The sequence below is a fragment of the Pseudorasbora parva genome, chromosome 14 (genome assembly GCF_024679245.1).
Source record: "Pseudorasbora parva isolate DD20220531a chromosome 14, ASM2467924v1, whole genome shotgun sequence".
Lineage (NCBI taxonomy): Eukaryota > Metazoa > Chordata > Actinopteri > Cypriniformes > Gobionidae > Pseudorasbora > Pseudorasbora parva.
In genome coordinates this window covers 11,517,733-11,533,518 of record NC_090185.1, presented here as the reverse complement: position 1 = coordinate 11,533,518, position 15,786 = coordinate 11,517,733, and the positions used below count along the sequence as shown (strand labels likewise).

General features: G+C 41.9%; 1 long non-coding RNA gene across 1 annotated transcript; it reads left to right on the top strand.

Moving 5' to 3' along the window:
• Window positions 1–9,643: 9,643 nt before the first annotated feature.
• On the top strand, window positions 9,644–12,179 carry LOC137039420 (uncharacterized). The gene is made up of 2 exons (XR_010897646.1): window positions 9,644–9,747; window positions 12,010–12,179. It is a non-coding gene; the product is annotated as an uncharacterized lncRNA (long non-coding RNA).
• The last annotated feature ends 3,607 nt before the right edge of the window (window positions 12,180–15,786 follow it).

The window sequence follows — 15,786 nt, the reverse complement described above, 5'->3', positions numbered from 1 at the left end:
GATGTGTTCCTCTGACGCCGACTGTCCGAACGATGAGAAATGCTGCGGCAACGGATGTGGACATACCTGTAGAGCTCCATATGAAGGTATGTAATACTGATGCATGGGTCAGGTGACAATATCTGTCTTGGCGCGTATTCGCGTAAATATTGTCTTTAATTACATTTTGATGGGTTTTTGACAGACTGAAAACGACAATTTGGAAACTGCTAATTTTAACTCCTTTTGCTAACATGGGACTCGGATGTATGTTTAAATGTTGAGTCATTCATCATTCAGTGATTTATGCTGTTATACAAACACACCACAGAGAAACCAAAGCCAGGAGTGTGTCCAAAAATCAAACCTGGAGTAGTAGGAGTGTGTGCGGAGTTGTGTTCTTGTGACAGCGACTGTTCAAAAGCGGAGAAATGCTGCAGCAATGGATGTGGACATCAGTGTACAGCTCCATATGAAGGTATGTAATACTGATGCATGGGTCAGTAACCCCTCTATGTTATATAATATCCCATGTTGCCGAAGTTGGAATATGCACAGGACTGTTCTCGCTGACTCTGATCTGACACTCAAACAAAGGCGCTTTGGACAGCGCTTGATCCCAATAAACACAGAATTGCTTCAAAATATCAGTCTAGGCGAGTATTCACTCACTCCATCTGTTATGTCTTAGTTAAACGTTTGATTAACTGTTGGACAAAACCATCTGATGTGAAACCTTTTATTTAATGTCTGTGTGGGACAGGAGGCATTTATAGTTTTAATTATAGTCACTTTCATTACACAAGTGTGTATCTGGGAAACGTTTTTTTTTTTTTTTTCTCTATAGGTTTTTGCTTTAGACTTGATTTGTGCTAAATTTGGAGTTTGTTGTTAAAGGAGTACTTCAGTAGCCTAGAAATCTAGACGCACCCTAGCGGCAGCACATTTAATTTGCCCGCAAGTGTCGTCTAGGAACTCTCAATACCCTTCTGAGCTGTATTCCTCACAATCTGGACGGGCCAATCACATCGTGTATAGAGTCGGCGGGCGGGGCCATAATGACGACGGCCGAGTTGCGTTTGGGTGCTTCTAGTAAACACAGAAACTGGCGGCGGTCTTTTGAATCAGTTGACCGCGACTCTGGAAGACTTGGAGTTAAAGGGTTACTTCAGCGATTAGCATATGGCTTTGTATCAGTAGAAACCCTGGAGTATATTCAAATTATTGTGCTTTCCCCCCTCATATCTCCCTGAGACAAGAGATTTATGCATTTTATTTCTGGAAAAATTCCTCCTATGATGCAAATTGACGATTTTTGCATCATAGGAGGAATGTTTGCCCAAAGGCTAAAAACTACAGCCAGCAGAGGGAGCCATTACCGCATGTTTTGAATCCGGCATTGGGGGATGGGAGATTACACTCAGCTTGCAAGGAGAGCTCAGCTCAGCTACAGGCACTCATTTAAACGGAGCTATGGTGTGCAATGTAAGTCTTTTAACTTCTCAAATTAATTTCTATGAAAGTTAAGCTTGTAAAGGCATAAACTGAAAAGCGCCAGACTGAACTCGCGTTGTGAATGTATGCCGCGAGTGTAGTCGCGATTACCTCAGCTCTCATCACTCCTGCAGTTAGTGCTCAGTGCTGTGATACTCGCGCGGAGACCCACTCATTATATTGAACAGACACGTTCAGTTTTTATTTGTAGTGTCTTCTCTAACTCAGTCACTGTAATCAAGTTGGTGGCGTTGGGAATGGCACAGGGCAGCGAAGCATTCTGGGAATTGTAGTCTTTCATCCCCATGGGACAAATGCATTTTCTGTCTTTTCTCAGTCTAGAAGACACCAAATTCAAAAATAATTTCACATTTCTACTGCATTGATGACCCAGTTTAAATACAGATTCATCTTCCCAGCGCTGAAGTACCCCTTTAAGCTTTTCTCTGAGAAAAGAACAAAGAATGGCACTGAAGTCATTCTTAAAAAGGGAAGATGTGTTCGGAGTTTAGCTGACCGGATACGGTGAATGTTTAATCTGTGAGCGAGCTCTGTTTTACCTTCGTTGCTCTGGTTGGTGTAGCGCTATCCTATCGCGTGCAAAGGGAATTTGAAAGGCAACCGTTTATCCCGCCCCTCGGATTGAGCCCTGTCTATGGTTCGTTTCCAGACCAAACATCTTGATGTGGGTCAGGCTAGTACTTCAGTGTTCTGGGAAGATGAATCTGCATTTAAACTTGGTCATTAATGTAGTAGAAATGTGAAATTATTTTTAATTTGGTGCTTTCTAGACTGAGAAAAGACAGAAAATGTATTTGTCTCAGGGGATGAAAGACCACAATTCCCAGAATGCTTCGCTGCCCTACAAGGCCACTCCCAAAGCCACCGCTACTGAATCACTGTGACTGGATCACTTTCCCACCACATTCATTTTCCTAAAATCAGTTCAGTTAGAGAACAGTCGCTGCAATTAAAAACTGAATGTCTGTTCAATATGTGACTTAGCCGCTGAGGGAGTGTCTCACAGCACAAACTGCAGGAGTCAAATTACATACACTCGTGATGAGCTGAATGAGATCTCGTGACGAGAGCTGAGGTGAACGCGACCACACTCGCGGGATATTCACAGCGCGGTATCAGTTCAAACCTTTGGAAGCTTAACTTTCATAGGAATTAATTTGAGAAGTTGAAACAATTACTTTGCTCCTCCGGCTGCACCGTTTCCGTGACTGCCAGAGGCTGCGAGCTGAGCTGTGAGTGTGATCTCCATCCCCCATGCCTGAGTTGAAAACATGTGGAAATGGCTCCCTCTGCTGGCTGTAGTCTTTAGCCTCTGGCCAAAAAATCCTCCCATGACGCTAGTTGACGATATTTGCGTCATCGGAGGAATTTTTCCAGAAATAAAATGCATAAATCTCTTGTCTCAGGGGGATATGAGGAGGGGGGGGCACAACCATTTGAATATACTCCAGGGCTTCTACTGATACAAAGCCATATGCTAATCGCTGAAGTAACCCTTTAAATTTGGTTGCTACACTTTTGAAGGGTTTTTAATAGAGACTGAAATTTACACAAGTTCAAACCGTGCTCATTGTGCCTCATTTTGCTAACACGGGTCACATGTATGTTTAAATGCTGAGTCATTCATCATTCAGTCATATGCTGTTATACAAACACACCACAGAGAAACCAAAGCCAGGAGTGTGTCCAAAAATCAAACCTGGAGTACACGGAGTGTGTGCAGAGAGATGTTCCTCTGACAGCGACTGTCCGAACGATGAGAAATGCTGCAGCAACGGATGTGGACATACCTGTAGAGCTCCATATGAAGGTATGTAATACTGATGCATGGGTCAGGTGACAATATCTGTCTTGGCGAGTATTCGCGTAAATATTGTCTTAAATTACATTTTGATGGGTTTTTAATAGACTGAAAACGACAATTTTGAAACTGCTCATTTTGCTAACATGGGACTCGCATGTATGTTTAAATGCTGAGTCATTCATCATTCAGTGATTATGCTGTTATACAAACACACCACAGAGAAACCAAAGCCAGGAGTGTGTCCAAAAATCAAACCTGGAGTTGTAGGAGTGTGTGCGGAGATGTGTTCCTCTGACGGCGACTGTCCGAACGATGAGAAATGCTGCAGCAATGGATGTGGACATCAGTGTACAGCTCCATATGAAGGTATGTAATACTGATGCATGGGTCAGTAACCCCTCTATATGTTATATAATATCCCATGTTGCCGAAGTTGGAATATGCACAGGACTGTTCTTGCTGACACTTAAACAAAGGCACTTCAGACAGCACGTGATCCCAATAAACACAGAATTGCTTCAAAATATCAGTCTAGGCGAGTATTCACTCACTCCATCTGTTATGTCTTAAGCCCTATTCGGACTGGATTAGTTTAACATGGGGACGTGGGGGTAAAGTAATTATAACCAGAGGTTCTCTGTGATTTTAGTCCCGTCCGAATGTGCCATCTCGGTAATCATTACGGACAATGTCCGTAAAGATTACCGAGACTTTTACCTTCTGTAAAAAGGTCCGGAAAAATGACCTCAGGTAATACTAATCCCGTTCGACTAGACCTGCTGTAAAAATGTATGGTAAAATTCCGTCATTTCCTGTTTAAAAGTTAAAAAAAGAGCACATTTTGCGACCTTTGAGGCGATTGAAGCATTCGGTTGCCTTGTAGGTGGTGGGACAACTCTGTGTGGAAAATGTCCGGTATTTTCCGCACATCATTTAAAGCAAAAAGATTAAAAGCACTTATTAGAGGCACAACACATTTTAGCTCTAGGAAAGTGTCTATTACCAACATAATCCAATCAGAATCGTTAGACTGGACCTAATGTTTATTAAAACACATATATATATTGGAGACGGAGTTCAGACTGGCGCTCAGGTTGTTTGCTCACGTTATAACGGTAACGTCATACGCACATGACGTCAAGGAGGTGCGTAAAGCGAGTTACTCCTCCCACTTCTGCTAGTTTTACTGAGATGTCTTATCCCGTGCGACTTGGCCATTGATATTACAGACGTCCTGAGGTAAAATGACTCTACCCCCATGTCCCCATGTTAAACTAATCCAGTCTGAATAGGGCTTTAGTTAACCGTTTGATTAACTGTTGGGCAAAACCATCTGATGTGAAACCTTTTATTTAATATCTGTGTGGGACGGGAGGTATTTATAGATTTAATTTAGTCACAACCATTTGAATATACTCCAGGGTTTCTGATACAAAGCCATATGCTAATCGCTGAAGTAACCCTTTAAATTTGGTCGCTACACTTTTGAAGGGTTTTTAATAGAGACTGAAATTTAGGGATGGGCAACAGTGGTCGAGTACTCGATTACTCAAACGTGACAGCGACGATCGATCACGAAAACGATGATCGCCCTGACTTTAAAACATATATTTGTATATTTCTCGGATTGGTTATTGCGGCATTTTGAATGGTAACTGAGGTCTGATTGGTTAGCATTAGACAGCACTCCTTCCAGACCGCGAAATAAAGTGAAACTAAAGCGCGCTGTGATGCCTGACGCACTGTGACTGATCATGAAATGCAGCGCAAGATGTGCGGCAGCCAATCTGTCACATACACAGCATTATAATGAGAACACGATTGTCATATAATGTTGTATTCTCCGTGCTTTAGCTCCCCGTGGATCAGCGCGCGCTGTTAATAAAGGAAATCCCCAACCAGAGTCAAGTTCATCTGCGCATCCGCGTCCTTTTGGGCAGATGTAAATTGTAATAGGCATATATCTGATTAATCTCATAGGATGCGTTTGACTGAGTTTATTAATTCTCTAGCAAAGCTCTGCAGGGTCGCGTATTCACAGTTGCCGCTCAAATACAATGCCCGATATCATTGACTGGGTTATTTGAGACAGTTAGGCCTGTTTAGTTTCTTTTTCTTTAAGACATTTATGCATCATAATGTAAGTTATTTTTTATAGTCATATGTTCATATTTGCATAGACATCTCATGAAAATGTATGCGACAAAAACATAAGTCTTAAAATAGTTTCATATCTCCATGATGGAGACGCCCCGCCCCCCGCAAAAGCCCCGCCCATGGTTAATCAATTACTCGTTTTTGAGACCTATGGATGATCGAAATGAAAAATTGAGAGTTCCCATCCCTAAAATGTACTCAATTTCAAACCGTGCTCATTGTGCCTCATTTTGTTAACACGGGTCACATGTATGTTTAAATGCTGAGTCATTCATCATTCAGTGATTATGCTGTTATACAAACACACCACAGAGAAACCAAAGCCAGGAGTGTGTCCAAAAATCAAACCTGGAGTAGTAGGAGTGTGTGCAGAGAGATGTTCCTCTGACAGCGACTGTTCAAAAGCGGAGAAATGCTGCAGCAATGGATGTGGACATCAGTGTACAGCTCCATATGAAGGTATGTAATACTGGCGCATGGGTCAGGTGAAAACATCAATAATGTCTTAAATTATGTTTTGAATGGTTTTTAATAGAGATTAAAAATACCACAATTTTGGAACTGCTCATTGTGCCTCATTTTGCCAGCACGGGGCACATGTATGTTTAAATGCTGAGTCATTCATCATTCAGTGATATGCCGTTATACAAACACATGACAGAGAAACCAAAGCCAGGAGTGTGTCCAAAAAACAAACCTGGAGTAGACGGAGTGTGTGCAGAGAGATGTTCCTCTGACAGTGACTGTCCGAACGATGAGAAATGCTGCAGCAACGGATGTGGACATACCTGTAGAGCTCCTTATGAAGGTATGTAATACTGATGCATGGGTCAGGTGACAATATCTGTCTTGGTGAGTATTTGAGTAAATATTGTCTTAAATTACATTTTGATGGGTTTTTAATAGACTGAAAACGACAATTTTGAAACTGCTCATTTTGCTAACATGGGACTCGCATGTATGTTTAAATGTTGAGTCATTCATCATTCAGTGATATGCTGTTATACAAACACACCACAGAGAAACCAAAGCCAGGAGTGTGTCCAAAAATCAAACCTGGAGTAGTAGGAGTGTGTGCGGAGTTGTGTTCCTGTGACAGCGACTGTTCAAAAGCGGAGAAATGCTGCAGCAACGGATGTGGACATCAGTGTACAGCTCCATATGAAGGTATGTAATACTGATGCATGGGTCAGTAACCCCTCTATGTTATATAATATCCCATGTTGCCGAAGTTGGAATATGCACAGGACTGTTCTCGCTGACACTCAAACAAAGGCACTTCAGACAGCACGTGATCCCAATAAACACAGAATTGCTTCAAAATATCAGTCTAGGCGAGTATTCACTCACTCCATCTGTTATGTCTTAGTTAAACGTTTGATTAACTGTTGGGCAAAACCAAGCGGCAACCTCCCGCGATCTCTCTTGAAGCCAATACGGAAGTAATGAAAACTGCAATTCCTCAACTGGCCACTAGGGACAGGCTCCAGAAGGGAGCAGAATCTCATTGAGCCCCATGTTAAAAATCTCAACTTTAAAGCAGAAAAAAACATGTTTACAGCCTGGTACAAATTGTGGTTTTGGCTTATAAGGCTAATTTTGATCTTCATGACAACTCTGAGGGGGGTGAATTTATTTTATAACTCATTCGTTTACGTTATATAAAGCCTTAAAGTTCTGCATAATTAAGGGCGTGGTTACAAGTGGATAGCCATTTATCTGCCGTCTATAGTTATTGCGTCACCTCAGCTCCGCGCACATCCCGCCTTTTTGCCCATTTTCTGTTATCCGGGAGTGACACGCGACGACTCGCTCACAAGATGGCAACGCCCAGCTCATCTCTACTTTAAGCTTCAGAACGGCTTATCAGAATCCTATGGGTGACGTCACGGACACTACGTCCATTTTTTTTTTTACAGTCTATGGGCAAAACCATCTGATGTGAAACCTTTTATTTAATATCTGTGTGGGACGGGAGGTATTGATAGATTTAATTCATAGTCACTTTCATTACACAAGTGTGTATCTGGGAAACTTTTTTTTTTTTTTTTTTTTCTCTCTCTCTAGATTTTTGCTTTTGACTTGATTTGTGCTAAATTTGGAGTTTGTTGTTAAAGGAATACTTCAGTAGCCTAGAAATCTAGACGCACCCTAGCGGCAGCACATTTAATTTGCCCGCAAGTGTCGTCTAGGAACTCTCAATACCCTTCTGAGCTGTATTCCTCACAATCTGGACGGCCCAGTCACATCGTGTATAGAGTTGGCGGGCGGGGCCATAATGACGACGGCTGAGTTGCGTTTGCGTGCTTCTAGTAAACACAGAAACTGGAGAACGGCGGCGGTCTTTTGAATCAGTTTTGACCGCGACTCTGGAAGACTTGGAGTTAAGCTTTTCTCTGAGAAAAGAACGGCGCTGAAGTCATTCTTAAAAAGGAAGATGTGTTTGTAGTTTAGCCGACCGGATACGGTGAATGTTTAATCTGTCAGCGAGCTCTCTTTCACCTTCGTTGCTCTGGTTGGTGTAGCACTACCCTCTGCACGCGATAGGAAGTTTGAAAGGCAACCGTTTATCCCGCCCCTCGGATTGAGCCCTGTCTATGGTTCGTTTCCAGACCAAACATCTTGATGTGGGTCTGGCTTGTCAGGCTAGTACTTCAGTGCTGGGAAGATGAATCTGCATTTAAACTTGGTCATTAATGTAGTAGAAATGTGAAATTATTTTTAATTTGGCGCTTTCTAGACTGAGAAAAGACAGAAAATGTATTTGTCTCAGGGGATGAAAGGCCACTCCCAAAGCCACCGCTACTGAATCACTGTGACTGGATCACTTTCCCACCGCATTCATTTTCCTAAAATCAGTTCAGTTAGAGAACAGTCGCTGCAATTAAAAACTGAATGTCTGTTCAATATGTGACTTAGCCGCTGAGGGAGTGTCTCACAGCACAAACTGCACGAGTCAAATTACATACACTCGTGATGAGCTGAATGAGATCTCGTGACGAGAGCTGAGGTGAACGCGACCACTCACGTTGAAAACATGTGGAAATGGCTCCCTCTGCTGGCTGTAGTCTTTAGCCTCTGGCCAAAAAGTCCTCCCATGACGCTAATTGACGATATTTGCGTCATCGGAGGAATTTTTCCAGAAATAAAATGCATAAATCTCTTGTCTCGGGGATATGAGGAGGGGGGGCACAACCATTTGAATATACTCCAGGGTTTCTACTGATACAAAGCCATATGCTAATCGCTGAAGTAACCCTTTAAATTTGGTTGCTACACTTTTGAAGGGTTTTTAATAGAGACTAAAATTTACACAATTTCAAACCGTGCTCATTGTGCCTCGTTTTGTTAGGACGGGTCACGTGTATGTTTAAATGCTGAGTCATTCATCATTCAGTGAAATGCTGTTATACAAACACACCACAGAGAAACCAAAGCCAGGAGTGTGTCCAAAAAACAAACCTGGAGTAGACGGAGTGTGTGCAGAGAGATGTTCCTCTGACAGCGACTGTCCGAACGATGAGAAATGCTGCAGCAATGGATGTGGACATACCTGTAGAGCTCCATATGAAGGTATGTAATACTGATGCATGGGTCAGGTGACAATATCTGTCTTGGTGAGTATTAGCGTAAATATTGTCTTAAATTACATTTTGATGGGTTTTTAATAGACTGAAAACGACAATTTTGAATCTGCTCATTGGAACTCACTTTGCTAACATGGGACTCGCATGTATGTTTAAATGCTGAGTCATTCATCATTCAGTGATATGCTGTTATACAAACACACCACAGAGAAACCAAAGCCAGGAGTGTGTCCAAAAATCAAACATGGAGTAGTAGGAGTGTGTGCGGAGTTGTGTTCCTGTGACAGCGACTGTTCAAAAGCGGAGAAATGCTGCAGCAATGGATGTGGACATCAGTGTACAGCTCCATATGAAGGTATGTAATACTGTCACATGGGTCAGGTGAAAACATCAATGTCTTAAATTATGTTTTGAATGGTTTTTAATAGAGATTAAAAATACCACAATTTTGGAACTGTGCTCATCGTGCCTCATTTTGCCAGCATGGGTCACATGTATGTTTTAAATGTTGAGTCATTCATCATTCAGTGATATGCTGTTATACAAACACACCACAGAGAAACCAAAGCCAGGAGTGTGTCCAAAAATCAAACCTGGAGTAGACGGAGTGTGTGTGGAGAGATGTTCCTCTGACAGCGACTGTCCGGACGATGAGAAATGCTGCGGCAACGGATGTGTACGTAAATGTAGAGCTCCAAAATAAAGGTGTGTTATATTCTCACACACTTTCTCTTCAGTATTTTCTTTCTCAAAGTTCTTGAATCTGGCCCATGGCACCATTTCAAGCTTGTGGCTTAACAAAATGGACTAATAGAGGGTATACACGTGACGTGTCCATCCGCCGGAGTGACGACAATTCAATGCCGTCCAGCACTGAGTGGCAAAAAGATAGAAAGGCTGCATTGGTTTACAGCACAAATGTGAGGGAGATTCTGGAGAGTGGACTGCAGCTGGAGTCAGTGCTTTAAGAAGCACTACCCACAGACATGTTCAAGACATGGGTGTCAGCTGTCGCATTCCTTCTCAAGCCACTCTTGAACAAACGGCATCAGAAGCATCTCACCTTGGCTAAAGACAAAAAGTACTAGGCTAATGCTGAATGGTCTAAAGTTCCCTGATGAAAGAACTTTGCATTTCCTTTCTAAATCAGGGTCCTGGTGTCTGGAGGAAGAGAGGAGAGGCACACAATCCATGTTGCTTGAAGTCCAGTGTAAAGTTTCCACAGTCAGTGATGGTTTGGTTTGCCATGTCATCCGCTGATGTTGGTCTGCCGTTTTGTGACCTTGGACCTCACAGCTGTATACCAGGAAGCCTTGCGCTGCTTTCACACCAAACGCGACTTGAGCGTCAAAATCGCGTCTAGTCTGAAGCGTCAACATCTTGAATCCATTCGCGTGTCCGCAGCAAATTGGACGCGCGTAGAAATCGAGCATTTGAAGCGAAATAGCAGCGCGTTAAAGGCACTCCAGGTGAAATATGTCCTAAAACGCCACTCTGGCTCTATTTTCAAAAAATATATATATTCAGCATTAACAGCCACGCATGTGGTTCAGCCAATGCACTACCTGGATTCTTCACTGCATGTATATTTAAATATAATAGTTATGAAACTTCACTTTGCTCTCAGTCAAAATGATTTGGTAGGGAACAATAGATTAACTGAACCAAAGATCGCCCATTAGATGTACACAAGACAAATTATTTGTCATGTTTAACCTCTACAGAGCCGGCGGCAAACTCCAGAAAGACTGGCCGAGGAAAGGCTGCTCTCACCGGGGTTAACGAGCGGCCGCTGATCGCAGGATCTCTACTCCAAAAATGCAAGAGTATTCTTTTTAAAGAGGCACTGTCTTTATAAGTAAACCGCATTAAAACTACATTCAGTGACAAAATGATAGTATTTTTAAATATGCAGGGTTTCTTCAAGGCACTTCACCACGTGACAGCCGCAAGTAGGCTCCTCATTGGTTAATGCGGCGCGACTTGACGGCAACGTTCAAATTTTTCAACTCGGGCGACGACTTGAATTCGCTCCAAACGTGTGACTGCACAAAGCAACTCTCGCGCAAGACCAGGGGTCCCCAGACTTGATCCTGGAGGGCCGCTGTCCTGCAGAGTTTAGCGCCGTCCCCAATGCAAGAGCGACCCCTGCGCAAGATGCTCAATTCGCTCGAACTGGATGCGCAAATAAGGCGTACTCGCGTCCATCGTGCTGCTCGCCGCGTCTATTGCTATTCTAGACGTGTCAGTGCACCTTAACCCCGTAGAAAATCTATGGAGTATTGTGAAGATGTGATTATGCCAGACCCAACAATGCAGAAGAGCTGAAGGCCACTATCAGAGCTACCTGGGCTCTCATAACACGAGCAGAGCCACAGACTGATCGACTCCATGCCACGCCACATTGCTGCAGTAATTCAGGCAAAAGGAGCCCCAACTAAGTATTGAGTGCTGTACATGCTCATACTTTTAACTTTTTGAGTGGAATTAGTGAAATAAATACATTTTGATGATGATCTAATTATATGACCAGCACCTGAATATTCAGAATTTTAGCAAAACGAGTGTTTCATATTCTTTTAGCGGCCACACGCTTCAACACAGACCCATATCTGCATGCGGGATTCACTCTGGAAACCGCTGACTGACAGTGATTTAAATATTTCTAATCAGGAAATCGAAACATGATTCCTGGCTGCATGTCAGAAGTCGTAAAGAACACCATCGAGCCCAAGCTTTAGTTTAAACTGATAACAGTTTGTTTTACTCGTGTTTTCCTCTGTTAAATCCACTCCTGCGGCCGCTCTTCTGCCACTCAGTCCGGCTGAGGGGGTTTGGGCCCTTCAGATGCATACCCTCTATAATACTGGAATACAGTTCACTCTATAATCTAAATGTTGTGCTCTGTATCAGAGATTGAATGCTGCTATATGGACTGACTAAAGCTGTGTGTCTGTATCTCTGCAGTGAAGCCTGGTGGTGACTGTCTCAATCCGATCGTGTGCTGAGAACCGTTGCCATGATGGCCGCTGTTGCCCTGAACAGAGCATGCAGTTAACAGTGCTTTAACATCAGAAAGAGTCCTCGGCAGATTGATTGAGCACTTATTTCACCAAATAAATCACATCTTTCTATCATGTTCTGTGTTTTTGTGTTTTATACAATGTTTGGATTTAATTTGGCAAATTCTTAAGAGGCAATGATTGGATCATTACAGCAGTGAGTTTTATAAACCTCTTCCTGCTGGAGGAGACTTTAGTTCTGGACTCTCACACTGTCAGTACAAGATCAGGGGCCTGTAAAATGTTGGTAGTTTAACAAACTCGGGGTTACAGGATTATTTTGAGTTGAGACAACAATCTCTTCAGGCTTTGTTCTCATGATGTTGATCAGAGGCCTGTTGCATGAAGCTAGCTGAACAAACTGAGTTTAAGAGTTGATGTCCAGATAAATCCAACCTGGTTTAGACTGTTTCTCAAAGCTCGGCGTAAGCTTTCTCTGAATATTAATTCATTTTTTTACAGTGTGGTGAGCGTTCTGGCACAATATGGCTGCCATCATATCATCCAGGTGGACGCTCCACATCGGTGGGGGTTGAGGAGACCCTCCATGTAAAGCGCTTCGAGGACCAATAAAAGCGCAATATAAATCTAACTATGTGGGGATGTTCAGTGTCACCGGTTCAAACAACTCATCTCCTGCCCATAAAATACATCAGCTCTGGTTAGAAGAACTGTCCATTGGTACAAGGAATGTAATCCAATCTTATTTTTAGAGCTGAAATACTAGTAGCCTAAATTAGTTTTGTAGTTAGAAACTGCCACATTTCATTGTGTTCATTGTTCCTACTTAAATGAATGTGATAATTAACTGCATGATTTGACTTTAGAACTGAGCATTTCTGATAAATAGACATTACTTTGTCACCTTAATTTAATTACAACATTAATAGGCAAAATTCCACCCAAAAGCCTACCATGAGCATGTTGAATAGAATATTATTCTTTTTTCTATTTTTTTAAATGATTTTTGCAATTTGCTTTTAAAGGTGCCCTAGAATGAAACATTTAATTGACCTTGCCATAGTGAAATAAGAGTTCAGTACATGGACATCACATACTGTGAGTCTCAAACACCATTGCCTCCTACTTCTCATGTAAATCTCGTAAATCAAAAACACCACGGGAAAAAAGTGCTTCTCAACATAAACCCAACCGTGACGCAAGAGTTGGGGATCATTTATTTGCACGCCCCCAACATTTGCATCTGTCCAAACATGTTCATTGTCAGGCGGAACTGCCGGAGCCGAATCATCAAACGACATTCGAGGATGGCAAAAACGGCAGCTCGGACACACATTATGATCCAGGCTGTGTCAACAGTCATGGTTGAGGTTTATTATAATCGGATACCACAACAATTCAATTCAAAATCGTTCGTTTGTTCGGCCCATTTCAAGCAAGCTTCGCTCGGCGTCGTAAACTGAAGAAAGAGGCAACTGTATTCCTTCAAGCAGTAAGTAGTGATTTATCCACTTATTGGCTAGCTGTTTAAAGCTACACTGTGTGATATTTTCCCCCATCTAGCGGTGTAAAGGTATATGACCATCCAGTGAATAATAGTTTCTGCTCCTCTCAATTTCGATTTCGTTTCAACTCCTACGGTGGCCGATTTAGTCATGGCTTCCAGTTCGACCTCTTCGCTGAGTGTTGCTTCAAGTGATGAGGTTACTTTTGAAAACTATTATAATTTAATTTGCCAAATGATCTATGATCAATTTAATCTATGTAAAATGAAGAATAGTTTTACGTTTTCGTTATTTTTTTTACCATTTCATTGCTAACATCAGTTATCAGGTTCCCAGACGAATGCAAGCTAATCTTAGTAAAGTAACTTTTATCAGTGCTATCGTTATTCTGTATATTGTACGACATCACTAGCGTAAGGCAAACAAATTATAATGCAATTAAAATATTGATCTCATGTTATCCGTCATAGAACACGGAGTTATGTTACAAGGTAAACAATACTTTTTCATCATTGACGCGAGGAAAACTATCCTAGACGTCGTTCTAGTGTTATATGCTCAGCACACCATGATAATTAGCCAAGCAACAATAAAACTTCCAATATACACAAATAGGCTGAATTAATATTACCTGTCGAGAAGAAAGCAGGCAACGTCGGCGTTCTTTTTAAAATCGTTGGTCCTCATGAGCTCTTTCCATCTTGGAAAGGCCACTCCAATATTTACTTTTGTCTTGTTGATTTGCCCGTTTCGTTGCCGTCTTAATTCTCTTTTCTGCTTCCTTGGCGACTCTGATACATATCCCAAAATATTACTAGGTCCCCAACCCGGGTCGAATTCGGTAATCAATAGGGCTTGGGCGTCATTACGTCATTACTTGGCGTGGCGGCCATGTTGATGGCATCCTTTACTGCTACTCGGACTACTGCGCACTGTTTATAGACGTACTCCCTCTCAGTCGTGTGTCTTAATTTGATTATTTTGGCGTTATTTCAACTATGGTAAACCGTTCCTGCATTTTGGGGTGTAACAGCGCAACACATAATCACCATGGGAAATGTCGAAAATGGATTAACTTTCCACCGCTTTTATGCTTGGACGCGCAACCACGGACAAGAATAACAGTACGATGTGCAAAAAGCAAGAATTGTCACACAATCAGATGTTTTTTAGTGTTTATTTGCAAGTAGTGCAACCTGAGAACACAGAAATGTGGAATGCTTCAAGGGAAAAGGTTACAAATAAAAAATGAACACAGAAAATGGAGTGCAAGTTGTTGCACTTTATATAACGGAGTGCACTTTATATAACAATAACAAATACACTTTAAAAAAAATAAATTCTTTCAATACTATATAAGCAAATAAATAGGTATCTATAAAATAACAAAAGACAGAAAATGGAGGAAGTGCAAATTATAAATATAGTAAACAATAACATTGCAATAACAAATAAAAACGGAGGCAGTGCAATTTCTTATATAATAATAAAATATATGTTTCGGTTAGACTTTATTTTGATAGTCCACTTTAAACATTCTACTAACTATGTACGTTTTCAACAGCATGTCAACTAACACTAATTAGAGTATTAGTAGACTGGTAGGTTATGGTTATGTGTTGGGGTTCGGGTTAGTAGAATAAGTTGAATTGTAGTTGCAAAGTTACTTATAGTCAGTAGAATGTCTGTTGGGGACCAACAAAATAAAGTTTTCGTCGTCGTCGGTGCCCCGCTCTTTCCTTGGAAATTCATGTGCATCCAAAACTTTAATAGTTCCGATTTTGTCTCTATTGTGGTCCCTGCCTTCCCTATTTAACGTATCCCGGTAAATTCCACATCCCTTTCGGGAAAACATTGACATGTTTTTTTCTTTCTCCCAACTCTGCTTCTCCTCATTCGACTTGCTGTATCCCAAGCCCTATTCCGGGACGAGGTTGCTTTCACACAGAAGGCGACCCGGCAATGTTCCGGGAATATTGCGGGTTCGACGTGCAGTGTGAAAGGGGCTTAAGAGTGATCCTCAGTCATCAAAAAGCAGCCTCAAGCAATCCTCCTCTTCACATTCGACACGGTGCCATCGAGTGTAAAAATGCGAAAAGGGAAGCTTGAATTTACGGGTATGTCCCTCTTTGGCAAATGTACTTTCAAGATGGAGGAGCAACATGGCGACCGCCATCCGAACCCTCACCCGTATGTATTTTCAATGATATATTATA